We start from the raw sequence: 19265 nt of genomic DNA, 5'->3' as shown, positions 1-19265 counted from the left end.
CTTTACCCAGATTAAAAAAATTTTAAAAACCAAGAAGAAGTAATGAGACATAAACTTATGGGGATTTCTCCTGGCAAATTCCATTCTAATTTATAACCTAGGACAATGACTTCCAGAAGGGCTCTGCTGCCCTAGTACCCAGATTGGGGAATGGAGAAAAGCTACCTCCTTGTGGACGTTTCCCACAACAGCAGCTTTGAACCCACTGCAAAAGGTCACTAAATTTTCACCAACTTGCAGTTCTGTAAATGACACCTGCCCTCCAAAAAATTTCTGGGGTCAAAAATCGACCAAAAAATTCAAAAGAGGGCAACCTTCGAAGAAGTCAATTTCAAGAGCTCTATTATACTTACGGTTTTTTCTTTTAAGAGAAAAGAAAAAGGCGTAGGAATATGATGAATTTAAAAATTTTAATGTCATGCATACCCATATTACAAAAACCTATCAGCTCACAGCAATCAGAATGGCCATTAGGAAAAATGCTGCCAAAAATAAACGGTGAAGGGAGTGTGGAGAAATGCGTACCCTCGGTTGTAAGGGGGGGCATGTAAAGAGCCACTAATGAAAACACAACGTAGGTGCTTTGAAAAGGGAAACATTGAGCTACCAGTCAATCAATCACAACCACTGCTTGGCCTATCACCTGAGAAAATGAGAATCAAAAATCACAGGCTGGCAAACCTGTACGCCAGCAATATTTACCATAGCCAGCACTTGGAAGCAATGAAAATGTCCATCAACCGAGGAATGCACCAAGAAGAAGTGGTCCACGTACACAATGGAATATTACTCTAATAATAAATATAAATTAAATTAAAAACAAACAAAAGCAAGGAGACATCAACATTTGTGGGTTTATCCGGGCACATTGCACTCTAATTTATAACCGAAGAACACCACTGGCCGGTAGGTCTGTTTCCCTAGTACCAGCATGGGGAACGTAGAAAGGCTGCCGCTCTCTGGCCATTACCTGCAAAAGCAGGTTTAAAGCCTGAGCTAATGGTCACTTCATATGAACAAGTACTTCAGGGCTGTAAATGAAACCTGCCCTCAAAATGTCTTGAGGGAGATAATGGCCAAACTATTTCAAATGGTGACACATACTTTAAGAAAACACTTTGAAGAAATAAGCTCTAATCACAGCTGGAAAAATTAAAAGGACATGTCTTAAAGCTCAATTTCAACACATTATGAGACACATGCAAATTCAACCACAAAGAGGTATCAGCTCACACCACTCAGAATAACCATCAGCAAAAACTACAAAGAATAAATGCTGAAGGTGCTGGGAAGAAATACATACCCTCCACTTTAAGTGGGACGTAACCTGGAAAGAGCCACTAAGGAGAACAGAATAGAGGTGCCTTTAAAAGGTAACCATTGAGCTACCATATGATCTAGCAGACCTATGCCTAGACCTATAAACGAAGAAGAGAGAATTGGAAGGACACAGGCACGCAAATCTACATTGCATAGTATTACAATAGCCAAGATATGGAAGTAACCAAAAAGTCCACCGACAGATGGGTGGACAAAGAAGTACTGCTACCTGTACAGATGGAATAAGAGCTAGTGAAAAAATGAAACAATGCCATTTGCAGCACCATAGATGAGTCTAGAAGTAATCACGCAACTTGGAGTAAGTGAGAAAGCGAAAGACACATATCCTATCATATCACATATAGGTGTTACCTAAAAAATGATACAAACAAAGATATTTCCACAGAGAAACACTATCATAGATTCATTAAAAAAACTTATGGTTCACCAAATGGAAAGGTGTGAGGATTGGATACATTACCATATTGAGGTTAACAGAGAGATACAAACACATGTGAAATATATAATCACCAAAGACCTACGCAATACCAAGAGAAGACTACTCAACATTGTGTCATAACCTACATGGGAAAAGGATCCGAAGAATAGATATATGCATATGTGTGAAAGAACCACATCTTGCACACCTAGAACAAACAAAACATTGTAATCAAGTTTGCTGTGATAAGAAATAAAAATTAAGTTCAAAATACCAACAAGAAGTAATGAGACATAAACTTAAAGGGCTTTTTCCTCGCACATTCCATTCTAATTTACAACCTAGAACACCACTTCCAGTAAGGCTCTGTTGCCCTAGAAACCAGATTTGGTAAAGGAGAAATGCTGCCGCCTTGTGGCCAATTCCCGCAAGAGCAGCTTTTAACCCACAGCTAATGGTCACTTACCATTCACAAGGACTCAGGGCTGTAAAGGACACCTGCCCTCAAAATTGTGCTGAGGTAGGGAATGGATACAAAAAATTCAAAACAGGCCAAATTTTCAAGAAGATAGTATGAAGAGGTAAGTTTTACTCACTCTCTTTTTAAAGAAAGGAAAATGGATAAAAGCTCCACCTCAGGAAGTATTAGACTCATGCAATCTAATCTACAAAAAGTTTTCAACTCACACCAGTCGACTGACCATTGGCAAAAAGTCTACAAACAATAAATGCTGAAGAGGTTTTAGAGAACTGTGTACCCTCTAGCTGCTGGTGAGATGCAAAAGGGTTAAACGCTAATAATGAGAACAGAAAGGAGCTGCGTTGAAAAGGAAAAATTGAGGTACCATTCAATCCAGCAGGCGCACCAATGGGCCTCTCACCTGAGAAGACCAGAATGAAGAAGACCCGGGCTGCAAAAGCTGCACTGCAGCCTTATTCACCATAGCCAAGACAGTGAAGCAACCAAAATGTCCATCAACAGATGAAAGGATAAAGAAGAAGTGGTCCATGTACACAATGAATACTAGCCATGGAAAACAATGAAACACTGCTCTTTGAGGCACCATAGATGATCTTGGAGATAATCACAGAACATGAGGTAAGTCGGAAAGCAAAAGTCCTATATCCTATGATATCACTTATAGGCGTTATCTAATAACTGACACAAATGAACATATTTCCACAGAGAAAGTCAATCACAGACTTATTAAAAAAAAAACTATGCTTATCTAAAAGGAAAGGTGGGGGGAATGGATAAATGAAGATTAGCGTTACCATATGTATACAAATACATATTATATACATATATCAAAAAGACCGACCATATAGCAAGGAAGGTTTACGGAACACTCTGTAATAATTTACAGGGGAAGAGGATCTCTACATAAATAGGTATATAGAATATGTAGGTGAACCAGAGTGTGTACACCTTGGACAAGCAACATTCTAACCATTACCCCAATTGAAAAAATTAAAACAACGAACTAGGAGTAATGAGACATAAACTTATGGGGGGTTTTCCTGGCACATTCCATTCAAATTTACAACCTAGGCAAACGACTTCCAGAACGGCTCTGCTGCCCTAGTACCCAGATTTGGGAATGGAGAAATGCTGCATCCTTGTGGCCGTTTCCCACAACAGCAGCTTTAAACCCACTGCAAAAGGTCACTAAATATTCACCAATTGCAGGTCTGTAAATGACACCTGCCCTCCAAAAAATACTGAGGTCGAAAATCGACCAAAAAATTCTAGAGTGCAACCTTCCAAAAAGAAAATATGAAGAGGTATATTATACTCACACTTTTGTTCTTTTTTCTTTTAACAGAAAAGAAAAAGGCGTGGAAAAATGATGAATTGTAGGAATTTTTACAGACATGTAAACCCAAATTACAAACACCTATCAGCTCACACCAGTCAGAATGGCCATCAACAAATATGCTGCAAACAAGAAATGCTGACGTGATTGTGGAGAAGTGCGTACCCTCGATTCTAAGGGGGACGTGGTAAGAGCCACTAATGAAAGCACAATTGAGGTGCCTTGAAAAGGTAAACGTTGAGCTACCATACCAGTCAATCAATCATAACCACTGCTGGGTCTATCACCTGAGAAAATGAAAATCAAAAATCACAGGCTGGCAATCCTGCCCTCCAGCAATATTTACCATAGGCAACACTTGGAAGCAAGGAAAATGTCCATCAACAGAGGAATGCACCAAGAAGAAGTGGTCCATGTACACAATGGAATATTAGCCATGGAAAACACTGAAGCGCTGCTCTTTGAGGCACCACAGATGAGCCTGGAGATAATCACAAAACATGAAGTAGGTCGGAAAGCAAAAGACCTATAGCCTATATCATCACTTATGGCATTATCTAATAACTGACACAGATGAACATATTTCCAAAGAGAAAGACACTCACAGGCTTAGAAAACAAAACAAACTATGCTCATCTAAAAGGAAAGGAGGGGGGAAATTGAGAAATGAGGATTAGTGTTACTATACATATAGAAATACATATTATATACATGTATCAAAAAGACCGAACATATAGCAAGGGAGGTCGATGGAACACTGTAATATTTTACATGGGAAGAGGATCTGTACATTAATAGACATACATAATGTACAAATGGACCAGATGGTGTACACCTAGGACAAACAATATTCTAAACTTTACCCAGATTAAAAAAATTTTAAAAACCAAGAAGAAGTAATGAGACATAAACTTATGGGGATTTCTCCTGGCAAATTCCATTCTAATTTATAACCTAGGACAATGACTTCCAGAAGGGCTCTGCTGCCCTAGTACCCAGATTGGGGAATGGAGAAAAGCTACCTCCTTGTGGACGTTTCCCACAACAGCAGCTTTGAACCCACTGCAAAAGGTCACTAAATTTTCACCAACTTGCAGTTCTGTAAATGACACCTGCCCTCCAAAAAATTTCTGGGGTCAAAAATCGACCAAAAAATTCAAAAGAGGGCAACCTTCGAAGAAGTCAATTTCAAGAGCTCTATTATACTTACGGTTTTTTCTTTTAAGAGAAAAGAAAAAGGCGTAGGAATATGATGAATTTAAAAATTTTAATGTCATGCATACCCATATTACAAAAACCTATCAGCTCACAGCAATCAGAATGGCCATTAGGAAAAATGCTGCCAAAAATAAACGGTGAAGGGAGTGTGGAGAAATGCGTACCCTCGGTTGTAAGGGGGGGCATGTAAAGAGCCACTAATGAAAACACAACGTAGGTGCTTTGAAAAGGGAAACATTGAGCTACCAGTCAATCAATCACAACCACTGCTTGGCCTATCACCTGAGAAAATGAGAATCAAAAATCACAGGCTGGCAAACCTGAACGCCAGCAATATTTACCATAGCCAGCACTTGGAAGCAATGAAAATGTCCATCAACCGAGGAATGCACCAAGAAGAAGTGGTCCACGTACACAATGGAATATTACTCTAATAATAAATATAAATTAAATTAAAAACAAACAAAAGCAAGGAGACATCAACATTTGTGGGTTTATCCGGGCACATTGCACTCTAATTTATAACCGAAGAACACCACTGGCCGGTAGGTCTGTTTCCCTAGTACCAGCATGGGGAACGTAGAAAGGCTGCCGCTCTCTGGCCATTACCTGCAAAAGCAGGTTTAAAGCCTGAGCTAATGGTCACTTCATATGAACAAGTACTTCAGGGCTGTAAATGAAACCTGCCCTCAAAATGTCTTGAGGGAGATAATGGCCAAACTATTTCAAATGGTGACACATACTTTAAGAAAACACTTTGAAGAAATAAGCTCTAATCACAGCTGGAAAAATTAAAAGGACATGTCTTAAAGCTCAATTTCAACACATTATGAGACACATGCAAATTCAACCACAAAGAGGTATCAGCTCACACCACTCAGAATAACCATCAGCAAAAACTACAAAGAATAAATGCTGAAGGTGCTGGGAAGAAATACATACCCTCCACTTTAAGTGGGACGTAACCTGGAAAGAGCCACTAAGGAGAACAGAATAGAGGTGCCTTTAAAAGGTAACCATTGAGCTACCATATGATCTAGCAGACCTATGCCTAGACCTATAAACGAAGAAGAGAGAATTGGAAGGACACAGGCACGCAAATCTACATTGCATAGTATTACAATAGCCAAGATATGGAAGTAACCAAAAAGTCCACCGACAGATGGGTGGACAAAGAAGTACTGCTACCTGTACAGATGGAATAAGAGCTAGTGAAAAAATGAAACAATGCCATTTGCAGCACCATAGATGAGTCTAGAAGTAATCACGCAACTTGGAGTAAGTGAGAAAGCGAAAGACACATATCCTATCATATCACATATAGGTGTTACCTAAAAAATGATACAAACAAAGATATTTCCACAGAGAAACACTATCATAGATTCATTAAAAAAACTTATGGTTCACCAAATGGAAAGGTGTGAGGATTGGATACATTACCATATTGAGGTTAACAGAGAGATACAAACACATGTGAAATATATAATCACCAAAGACCTACGCAATACCAAGAGAAGACTACTCAACATTGTGTCATAACCTACATGGGAAAAGGATCCGAAGAATAGATATATGCATATGTGTGAAAGAACCACATCTTGCACACCTAGAACAAACAAAACATTGTAATCAAGTTTGCTGTGATAAGAAATAAAAATTAAGTTCAAAATACCAACAAGAAGTAATGAGACATAAACTTAAAGGGCTTTTTCCTCGCACATTCCATTCTAATTTACAACCTAGAACACCACTTCCAGTAAGGCTCTGTTGCCCTAGAAACCAGATTTGGTAAAGGAGAAATGCTGCCGCCTTGTGGCCGATTCCCGCAAGAGCAGCTTTTAACCCACAGCTAATGGTCACTTACCATTCACAAGGACTCAGGGCTGTAAAGGACACCTGCCCTCAAAATTGTGCTGAGGTAGGGAATGGATACAAAAAATTCAAAACAGGCCAAATTTTCAAGAAGATAGTATGAAGAGGTAAGTTTTACTCACTCTCTTTTTAAAGAAAGGAAAATGGATAAAAGCTCCACCTCAGGAAGTATTAGACTCATGCAATCTAATCTACAAAAAGTTTTCAACTCACACCAGTCGACTGACCATTGGCAAAAAGTCTACAAACAATAAATGCTGAAGAGGTTTTAGAGAACTGTGTACCCTCTAGCTGCTGGTGAGATGCAAAAGGGTTAAACGCTAATAATGAGAACAGAAAGGAGCTGCGTTGAAAAGGAAAAATTGAGGTACCATTCAATCCAGCAGGCGCACCAATGGGCCTCTCACCTGAGAAGACCAGAATGAAGAAGACCCGGGCTGCAAAAGCTGCACTGCAGCCTTATTCACCATAGACAAGACAGTGAAGCAACCAAAATGTCCATCAACAGATGAAAGGATAAAGAAGAAGTGGTCCATGTACACAATGAATACTAGCCATGGAAAACAATGAAACACTGCTCTTTGAGGCACCATAGATGATCTTGGAGATAATCACAGAACATGAGGTAAGTCGGAAAGCAAAAGTCCTATATCCTATGATATCACTTATAGGCGTTATCTAATAACTGACACAAATGAACATATTTCCACAGAGAAAGTCAATCACAGACTTATTAAAAAAAAACTATGCTTATCTAAAAGGAAAGGTGGGGGGAATGGATAAATGAAGATTAGCGTTACCATATGTATACAAATACATATTATATACATATATCAAAAAGACCGACCATATAGCAAGGAAGGTTTACGGAACACTCTGTAATAATTTACAGGGGAAGAGGATCTCTACATAAATAGGTATATAGAATATGTAGATGAACCAGAGTGTGTACACCTTGGACAAGCAACATTCTAACCATTACCCCAATTGAAAAAATTAAAACAACGAACTAGGAGTAATGAGACATAAACTTATGGGGGGTTTTCCTGGCACATTCCATTCAAATTTACAACCTAGGCAAACGACTTCCAGAACGGCTCTGCTGCCCTAGTACCCAGATTTGGGAATGGAGAAATGCTGCATCCTTGTGGCCGTTTCCCACCACAGCAGCTTTAAACCCACTGCAAAAGGTCACTAAATATTCACCAATTGCAGGTCTGTAAATGACACCTGCCCTCCAAAAAATACTGAGGTCGAAAATCGACCAAAAAATTCTAGAGTGCAACCTTCCAAAAAGAAAATTTGAAGAGGTATATTATACTCACACTTTTGTTCTTTTTTCTTTTAACAGAAAAGAAAAAGGCGTGGAAAAATGATGAATTGTAGGAATTTTTACAGACATGTAAACCCAAATTACAAACACCTATCAGCTCACACCAGTCAGAATGGCCATCAACAAATATGCTGCAAACAAGAAATGCTGACGTGATTGTGGAGAAGTGCGTACCCTCGATTCTAAGGGGGACGTGGTAAGAGCCACTAATGAAAGCACAATTGAGGTGCCTTGAAAAGGTAAACGTTGAGCTACCATACCAGTCAATCAATCATAACCACTGCTGGGTCTATCACCTGAGAAAATGAAAATCAAAAATCACAGGCTGGCAATCCTGCCCTCCAGCAATATTTACCATAGGCAACACTTGGAAGCAAGGAAAATGTCCATCAACAGAGGAATGCACCAAGAAGAAGTGGTCCATGTACACAATGGAATATTAGCCATGGAAAACACTGAAGCGCTGCTCTTTGAGGCACCACAGATGAGCCTGGAGATAATCACAAAACATGAAGTAGGTCGGAAAGCAAAAGACCTATAGCCTATATCATCACTTATGGCATTATCTAATAACTGACACAGATGAACATATTTCCAAAGAGAAAGACACTCACAGGCTTAGAAAACAAAACAAACTATGCTCATCTAAAAGGAAAGGAGGGGGGAAATTGAGAAATGAGGATTAGTGTTACTATACATATAGAAATACATATTATATACATGTATCAAAAAGACCGAACATATAGCAAGGGAGGTCGATGGAACACTGTAATATTTTACATGGGAAGAGGATCTGTACATTAATAGACATACATAATGTACAAATGGACCAGATGGTGTACACCTAGGACAAACAATATTCTAAACTTTACCCAGATTAAAAAAATTTTAAAAACCAAGAAGAAGTAATGAGACATAAACTTATGGGGATTTCTCCTGGCAAATTCCATTCTAATTTATAACCTAGGACAATGACTTCCAGAAGGGCTCTGCTGCCCTAGTACCCAGATTGGGGAATGGAGAAAAGCTACCTCCTTGTGGACGTTTCCCACAACAGCAGCTTTGAACCCACTGCAAAAGGTCACTAAATTTTCACCAACTTGCAGTTCTGTAAATGACACCTGCCCTCCAAAAAATTTCTGGGGTCAAAAATCGACCAAAAAATTCAAAAGAGGGCAACCTTCGAAGAAGTCAATTTCAAGAGCTCTATTATACTTACGGTTTTTTCTTTTAAGAGAAAAGAAAAAGGCGTAGGAATATGATGAATTTAAAAATTTTAATGTCATGCATACCCATATTACAAAAACCTATCAGCTCACAGCAATCAGAATGGCCATTAGGAAAAATGCTGCCAAAAATAAACGGTGAAGGGAGTGTGGAGAAATGCGTACCCTCGGTTGTAAGGGGGGGCATGTAAAGAGCCACTAATGAAAACACAACGTAGGTGCTTTGAAAAGGGAAACATTGAGCTACCAGTCAATCAATCACAACCACTGCTTGGCCTATCACCTGAGAAAATGAGAATCAAAAATCACAGGCTGGCAAACCTGAACGCCAGCAATATTTACCATAGCCAGCACTTGGAAGCAATGAAAATGTCCATCAACCGAGGAATGCACCAAGAAGAAGTGGTCCACGTACACAATGGAATATTACTCTAATAATAAATATAAATTAAATTAAAAACAAACAAAAGCAAGGAGACATCAACATTTGTGGGTTTATCCGGGCACATTGCACTCTAATTTATAACCGAAGAACACCACTGGCCGGTAGGTCTGTTTCCCTAGTACCAGCATGGGGAACGTAGAAAGGCTGCCGCTCTCTGGCCATTACCTGCAAAAGCAGGTTTAAAGCCTGAGCTAATGGTCACTTCATATGAACAAGTACTTCAGGGCTGTAAATGAAACCTGCCCTCAAAATGTCTTGAGGGAGATAATGGCCAAACTATTTCAAATGGTGACACATACTTTAAGAAAACACTTTGAAGAAATAAGCTCTAATCACAGCTGGAAAAATTAAAAGGACATGTCTTAAAGCTCAATTTCAACACATTATGAGACACATGCAAATTCAACCACAAAGAGGTATCAGCTCACACCACTCAGAATAACCATCAGCAAAAACTACAAAGAATAAATGCTGAAGGTGCTGGGAAGAAATACATACCCTCCACTTTAAGTGGGACGTAACCTGGAAAGAGCCACTAAGGAGAACAGAATAGAGGTGCCTTTAAAAGGTAACCATTGAGCTACCATATGATCTAGCAGACCTATGCCTAGACCTATAAACGAAGAAGAGAGAATTGGAAGGACACAGGCACGCAAATCTACATTGCATAGTATTACAATAGCCAAGATATGGAAGTAACCAAAAAGTCCACCGACAGATGGGTGGACAAAGAAGTACTGCTACCTGTACAGATGGAATAAGAGCTAGTGAAAAAATGAAACAATGCCATTTGCAGCACCATAGATGAGTCTAGAAGTAATCACGCAACTTGGAGTAAGTGAGAAAGCGAAAGACACATATCCTATCATATCACATATAGGTGTTACCTAAAAAATGATACAAACAAAGATATTTCCACAGAGAAACACTATCATAGATTCATTAAAAAAACTTATGGTTCACCAAATGGAAAGGTGTGAGGATTGGATACATTACCATATTGAGGTTAACAGAGAGATACAAACACATGTGAAATATATAATCACCAAAGACCTACGCAATACCAAGAGAAGACTACTCAACATTGTGTCATAACCTACATGGGAAAAGGATCCGAAGAATAGATATATGCATATGTGTGAAAGAACCACATCTTGCACACCTAGAACAAACAAAACATTGTAATCAAGTTTGCTGTGATAAGAAATAAAAATTAAGTTCAAAATACCAACAAGAAGTAATGAGACATAAACTTAAAGGGCTTTTTCCTCGCACATTCCATTCTAATTTACAACCTAGAACACCACTTCCAGTAAGGCTCTGTTGCCCTAGAAACCAGATTTGGTAAAGGAGAAATGCTGCCGCCTTGTGGCCGATTCCCGCAAGAGCAGCTTTTAACCCACAGCTAATGGTCACTTACCATTCACAAGGACTCAGGGCTGTAAAGGACACCTGCCCTCAAAATTGTGCTGAGGTAGGGAATGGATACAAAAAATTCAAAACAGGCCAAATTTTCAAGAAGATAGTATGAAGAGGTAAGTTTTACTCACTCTCTTTTTAAAGAAAGGAAAATGGATAAAAGCTCCACCTCAGGAAGTATTAGACTCATGCAATCTAATCTACAAAAAGTTTTCAACTCACACCAGTCGACTGACCATTGGCAAAAAGTCTACAAACAATAAATGCTGAAGAGGTTTTAGAGAACTGTGTACCCTCTAGCTGCTGGTGAGATGCAAAAGGGTTAAACGCTAATAATGAGAACAGAAAGGAGCTGCGTTGAAAAGGAAAAATTGAGGTACCATTCAATCCAGCAGGCGCACCAATGGGCCTCTCACCTGAGAAGACCAGAATGAAGAAGACCCGGGCTGCAAAAGCTGCACTGCAGCCTTATTCACCATAGACAAGACAGTGAAGCAACCAAAATGTCCATCAACAGATGAAAGGATAAAGAAGAAGTGGTCCATGTACACAATGAATACTAGCCATGGAAAACAATGAAACACTGCTCTTTGAGGCACCATAGATGATCTTGGAGATAATCACAGAACATGAGGTAAGTCGGAAAGCAAAAGTCCTATATCCTATGATATCACTTATAGGCGTTATCTAATAACTGACACAAATGAACATATTTCCACAGAGAAAGTCAATCACAGACTTATTAAAAAAAAACTATGCTTATCTAAAAGGAAAGGTGGGGGGAATGGATAAATGAAGATTAGCGTTACCATATGTATACAAATACATATTATATACATATATCAAAAAGACCGACCATATAGCAAGGAAGGTTTACGGAACACTCTGTAATAATTTACAGGGGAAGAGGATCTCTACATAAATAGGTATATAGAATATGTAGATGAACCAGAGTGTGTACACCTTGGACAAGCAACATTCTAACCATTACCCCAATTGAAAAAATTAAAACAACGAACTAGGAGTAATGAGACATAAACTTATGGGGGGTTTTCCTGGCACATTCCATTCAAATTTACAACCTAGGCAAACGACTTCCAGAACGGCTCTGCTGCCCTAGTACCCAGATTTGGGAATGGAGAAATGCTGCATCCTTGTGGCCGTTTCCCACCACAGCAGCTTTAAACCCACTGCAAAAGGTCACTAAATATTCACCAATTGCAGGTCTGTAAATGACACCTGCCCTCCAAAAAATACTGAGGTCGAAAATCGACCAAAAAATTCTAGAGTGCAACCTTCCAAAAAGAAAATTTGAAGAGGTATATTATACTCACACTTTTGTTCTTTTTTCTTTTAACAGAAAAGAAAAAGGCGTGGAAAAATGATGAATTGTAGGAATTTTTACAGACATGTAAACCCAAATTACAAACACCTATCAGCTCACACCAGTCAGAATGGCCATCAACAAATATGCTGCAAACAAGAAATGCTGACGTGATTGTGGAGAAGTGCGTACCCTCGATTCTAAGGGGGACGTGGTAAGAGCCACTAATGAAAGCACAATTGAGGTGCCTTGAAAAGGTAAACGTTGAGCTACCATACCAGTCAATCAATCATAACCACTGCTGGGTCTATCACCTGAGAAAATGAAAATCAAAAATCACAGGCTGGCAATCCTGCCCTCCAGCAATATTTACCATAGGCAACACTTGGAAGCAAGGAAAATGTCCATCAACAGAGGAATGCACCAAGAAGAAGTGGTCCATGTACACAATGGAATATTAGCCATGGAAAACACTGAAGCGCTGCTCTTTGAGGCACCACAGATGAGCCTGGAGATAATCACAAAACATGAAGTAGGTCGGAAAGCAAAAGACCTATAGCCTATATCATCACTTATGGCATTATCTAATAACTGACACAGATGAACATATTTCCAAAGAGAAAGACACTCACAGGCTTAGAAAACAAAACAAACTATGCTCATCTAAAAGGAAAGGAGGGGGGAAATTGAGAAATGAGGATTAGTGTTACTATACATATAGAAATACATATTATATACATGTATCAAAAAGACCGAACATATAGCAAGGGAGGTCGATGGAACACTGTAATATTTTACATGGGAAGAGGATCTGTACATTAATAGACATACATAATGTACAAATGGACCAGATGGTGTACACCTAGGACAAACAATATTCTAAACTTTACCCAGATTAAAAAAATTTTAAAAACCAAGAAGAAGTAATGAGACATAAACTTATGGGGATTTCTCCTGGCAAATTCCATTCTAATTTATAACCTAGGACAATGACTTCCAGAAGGGCTCTGCTGCCCTAGTACCCAGATTGGGGAATGGAGAAAAGCTACCTCCTTGTGGACGTTTCCCACAACAGCAGCTTTGAACCCACTGCAAAAGGTCACTAAATTTTCACCAACTTGCAGTTCTGTAAATGACACCTGCCCTCCAAAAAATTTCTGGGGTCAAAAATCGACCAAAAAATTCAAAAGAGGGCAACCTTCGAAGAAGTCAATTTCAAGAGCTCTATTATACTTACGGTTTTTTCTTTTAAGAGAAAAGAAAAAGGCGTAGGAATATGATGAATTTAAAAATTTTAATGTCATGCATACCCATATTACAAAAACCTATCAGCTCACAGCAATCAGAATGGCCATTAGGAAAAATGCTGCCAAAAATAAACGGTGAAGGGAGTGTGGAGAAATGCGTACCCTCGGTTGTAAGGGGGGGCATGTAAAGAGCCACTAATGAAAACACAACGTAGGTGCTTTGAAAAGGGAAACATTGAGCTACCAGTCAATCAATCACAACCACTGCTTGGCCTATCACCTGAGAAAATGAGAATCAAAAATCACAGGCTGGCAAACCTGAACGCCAGCAATATTTACCATAGCCAGCACTTGGAAGCAATGAAAATGTCCATCAACCGAGGAATGCACCAAGAAGAAGTGGTCCACGTACACAATGGAATATTACTCTAATAATAAATATAAATTAAATTAAAAACAAACAAAAGCAAGGAGACATCAACATTTGTGGGTTTATCCGGGCACATTGCACTCTAATTTATAACCGAAGAACACCACTGGCCGGTAGGTCTGTTTCCCTAGTACCAGCATGGGGAACGTAGAAAGGCTGCCGCTCTCTGGCCATTACCTGCAAAAGCAGGTTTAAAGCCTGAGCTAATGGTCACTTCATATGAACAAGTACTTCAGGGCTGTAAATGAAACCTGCCCTCAAAATGTCTTGAGGGAGATAATGGCCAAACTATTTCAAATGGTGACACATACTTTAAGAAAACACTTTGAAGAAATAAGCTCTAATCACAGCTGGAAAAATTAAAAGGACATGTCTTAAAGCTCAATTTCAACACATTATGAGACACATGCAAATTCAACCACAAAGAGGTATCAGCTCACACCACTCAGAATAACCATCAGCAAAAACTACAAAGAATAAATGCTGAAGGTGCTGGGAAGAAATACATACCCTCCACTTTAAGTGGGACGTAACCTGGAAAGAGCCACTAAGGAGAACAGAATAGAGGTGCCTTTAAAAGGTAACCATTGAGCTACCATATGATCTAGCAGACCTATGCCTAGACCTATAAACGAAGAAGAGAGAATTGGAAGGACACAGGCACGCAAATCTACATTGCATAGTATTACAATAGCCAAGATATGGAAGTAACCAAAAAGTCCACCGACAGATGGGTGGACAAAGAAGTACTGCTACCTGTACAGATGGAATAAGAGCTAGTGAAAAAATGAAACAATGCCATTTGCAGCACCATAGATGAGTCTAGAAGTAATCACGCAACTTGGAGTAAGTGAGAAAGCGAAAGACACATATCCTATCATATCACATATAGGTGTTACCTAAAAAATGATACAAACAAAGATATTTCCACAGAGAAACACTATCATAGATTCATTAAAAAAACTTATGGTTCACCAAATGGAAAGGTGTGAGGATTGGATACATTACCATATTGAGGTTAACAGAGAGATACAAACACATGTGAAATATATAATCACCAAAGACCTACGCAATACCAAGAGAAGACTACTCAACATTGTGTCATAACCTACATGGGAAAAGGATCCGAAGAATAGATATATGCATATGTGTGAAAGAACCACATCTTGCACACCTAGAACAAACAAAACATTGTAATCAAGTTTGCTGTGATAAGAAATAAAAATTAAGTTCAAAATACCAACAAGAAGTAATGAGACATAAACTTAAAGGGCTTTTTCCTCGCACATTCCATTCTAATTTACAACCTAGAACACCACTTCCAGTAAGGCTCTGTTGCCCTAGAAACCAGATTTGGTAAAGGAGAAATGCTGCCGCCTTGTGGCCGATTCCCGCAAGAGCAGCTTTTAACCCACAGCTAATGGTCACTTACCATTCACAAGGACTCAGGGCTGTAAAGGACACCTGCCCTCAAAATTGTGCTGAGGTAGGGAATGGATACAAAAAATTCAAAACAGGCCAAATTTTCAAGAAGATAGTATGAAGAGGTAAGTTTTACTCACTCTCTTTTTAAAGAAAGGAAAATGGATAAAAGCTCCACCTCAGGAAGTATTAGACTCATGCAATCTAATCTACAAAAAGTTTTCAACTCACACCAGTCGACTGACCATTGGCAAAAAGTCTACAAACAATAAATGCTGAAGAGGTTTTAGAGAACTGTGTACCCTCTAGCTGCTGGTGAGATGCAAAAGGGTTAAACGCTAATAATGAGAACAGAAAGGAGCTGCGTTGAAAAGGAAAAATTGAGGTACCATTCAATCCAGCAGGCGCACCAATGGGCCTCTCACCTGAGAAGACCAGAATGAAGAAGACCCGGGCTGCAAAAGCTGCACTGCAGCCTTATTCACCATAGACAAGACAGTGAAGCAACCAAAATGTCCATCAACAGATGAAAGGATAAAGAAGAAGTGGTCCATGTACACAATGAATACTAGCCATGGAAAACAATGAAACACTGCTCTTTGAGGCACCATAGATGATCTTGGAGATAATCACAGAACATGAGGTAAGTCGGAAAGCAAAAGTCCTATATCCTATGATATCACTTATAGGCGTTATCTAATAACTGACACAAATGAACATATTTCCACAGAGAAAGTCAATCACAGACTTATTAAAAAAAAACTATGCTTATCTAAAAGGAAAGGTGGGGGGAATGGATAAATGAAGATTAGCGTTACCATATGTATACAAATACATATTATATACATATATCAAAAAGACCGACCATATAGCAAGGAAGGTTTACGGAACACTCTGTAATAATTTACAGGGGAAGAGGATCTCTACATAAATAGGTATATAGAATATGTAGATGAACCAGAGTGTGTACACCTTGGACAAGCAACATTCTAACCATTACCCCAATTGAAAAAATTAAAACAACGAACTAGGAGTAATGAGACATAAACTTATGGGGGGTTTTCCTGGCACATTCCATTCAAATTTACAACCTAGGCAAACGACTTCCAGAACGGCTCTGCTGCCCTAGTACCCAGATTTGGGAATGGAGAAATGCTGCATCCTTGTGGCCGTTTCCCACCACAGCAGCTTTAAACCCACTGCAAAAGGTCACTAAATATTCACCAATTGCAGGTCTGTAAATGACACCTGCCCTCCAAAAAATACTGAGGTCGAAAATCGACCAAAAAATTCTAGAGTGCAACCTTCCAAAAAGAAAATTTGAAGAGGTATATTATACTCACACTTTTGTTCTTTTTTCTTTTAACAGAAAAGAAAAAGGCGTGGAAAAATGATGAATTGTAGGAATTTTTACAGACATGTAAACCCAAATTACAAACACCTATCAGCTCACACCAGTCAGAATGGCCATCAACAAATATGCTGCAAACAAGAAATGCTGACGTGATTGTGGAGAAGTGCGTACCCTCGATTCTAAGGGGGACGTGGTAAGAGCCACTAATGAAAGCACAATTGAGGTGCCTTGAAAAGGTAAACGTTGAGCTACCATACCAGTCAATCAATCATAACCACTGCTGGGTCTATCACCTGAGAAAATGAAAATCAAAAATCACAGGCTGGCAATCCTGCCCTCCAGCAATATTTACCATAGGCAACACTTGGAAGCAAGGAAAATGTCCATCAACAGAGGAATGCACCAAGAAGAAGTGGTCCATGTACACAATGGAATATTAGCCATGGAAAACACTGAAGCGCTGCTCTTTGAGGCACCACAGATGAGCCTGGAGATAATCACAAAACATGAAGTAGGTCGGAAAGCAAAAGACCTATAGCCTATATCATCACTTATGGCATTATCTAATAACTGACACAGATGAACATATTTCCAAAGAGAAAGACACTCACAGGCTTAGAAAACAAAACAAACTATGCTCATCTAAAAGGAAAGGAGGGGGGAAATTGAGAAATGAGGATTAGTGTTACTATACATATAGAAATACATATTATATACATGTATCAAAAAGACCGAACATATAGCAAGGGAGGTCGATGGAACACTGTAATATTTTACATGGGAAGAGGATCTGTACATTAATAGACATACATAATGTACAAATGGACCAGATGGTGTACACCTAGGACAAACAATATTCTAAACTTTACCCAGATTAAAAAAATTTTAAAAACCAAGAAGAAGTAATGAGACATAAACTTATGGGGATTTCTCCTGGCAAATTCCATTCTAATTTATAACCTAGGACAATGACTTCCAGAAGGGCTCTGCTGCCCTAGTACCCAGATTGGGGAATGGAGAAAAGCTACCTCCTTGTGGACGTTTCCCACAACAGCAGCTTTGAACCCACTGCAAAAGGTCACTAAATTTTCACCAACTTGCAGTTCTGTAAATGACACCTGCCCTCCAAAAAATTTCTGGGGTCAAAAATCGACCAAAAAATTCAAAAGAGGGCAACCTTCGAAGAAGTCAATTTCAAGAGCTCTATTATACTTACGGTTTTTTCTTTTAAGAGAAAAGAAAAAGGCGTAGGAATATGATGAATTTAAAAATTTTAATGTCATGCATACCCATATTACAAAAACCTATCAGCTCACAGCAATCAGAATGGCCATTAGGAAAAATGCTGCCAAAAATAAACGGTGAAGGGAGTGTGGAGAAATGCGTACCCTCGGTTGTAAGGGGGGGCATGTAAAGAGCCACTAATGAAAACACAACGTAGGTGCTTTGAAAAGGGAAACATTGAGCTACCAGTCAATCAATCACAACCACTGCTTGGCCTATCACCTGAGAAAATGAGAATCAAAAATCACAGGCTGGCAAACCTGAACGCCAGCAATATTTACCATAGCCAGCACTTGGAAGCAATGAAAATGTCCATCAACCGAGGAATGCACCAAGAAGAAGTGGTCCACGTACACAATGGAATATTACTCTAATAATAAATATAAATTAAATTAAAAACAAACAAAAGCAAGGAGACATCAACATTTGTGGGTTTATCCGGGCACATTGCACTCTAATTTATAACCGAAGAACACCACTGGCCGGTAGGTCTGTTTCCCTAGTACCAGCATGGGGAACGTAGAAAGGCTGCCGCTCTCTGGCCATTACCTGCAAAAGCAGGTTTAAAGCCTGAGCTAATGGTCACTTCATATGAACAAGTACTTCAGGGCTGTAAATGAAACCTGCCCTCAAAATGTCTTGAGGGAGATAATGGCCAAACTATTTCAAATGGTGACACATACTTTAAGAAAACACTTTGAAGAAATAAGCTCTAATCACAGCTGGAAAAATTAAAAGGACATGTCTTAAAGCTCAATTTCAACACATTATGAGACACATGCAAATTCAACCACAAAGAGGTATCAGCTCACACCACTCAGAATAACCATCAGCAAAAACTACAAAGAATAAATGCTGAAGGTGCTGGGAAGAAATACATACCCTCCACTTTAAGTGGGACGTAACCTGGAAAGAGCCACTAAGGAGAACAGAATAGAGGTGCCTTTAAAAGGTAACCATTGAGCTACCATATGATCTAGCAGACCTATGCCTAGACCTATAAACGAAGAAGAGAGAATTGGAAGGACACAGGCACGCAAATCTACATTGCATAGTATTACAATAGCCAAGATATGGAAGTAACCAAAAAGTCCACCGACAGATGGGTGGACAAA

This window comes from Balaenoptera borealis, assembly GCF_965194805.1.
Source record: "Balaenoptera borealis genome assembly, chromosome: 9".
In the NCBI taxonomy this organism is placed as follows: domain Eukaryota; kingdom Metazoa; phylum Chordata; class Mammalia; order Artiodactyla; family Balaenopteridae; genus Balaenoptera; species Balaenoptera borealis.
The sequence above is the reverse complement of the archived record's forward strand: the minus strand, read 5'-3'. Positions refer to the sequence as shown.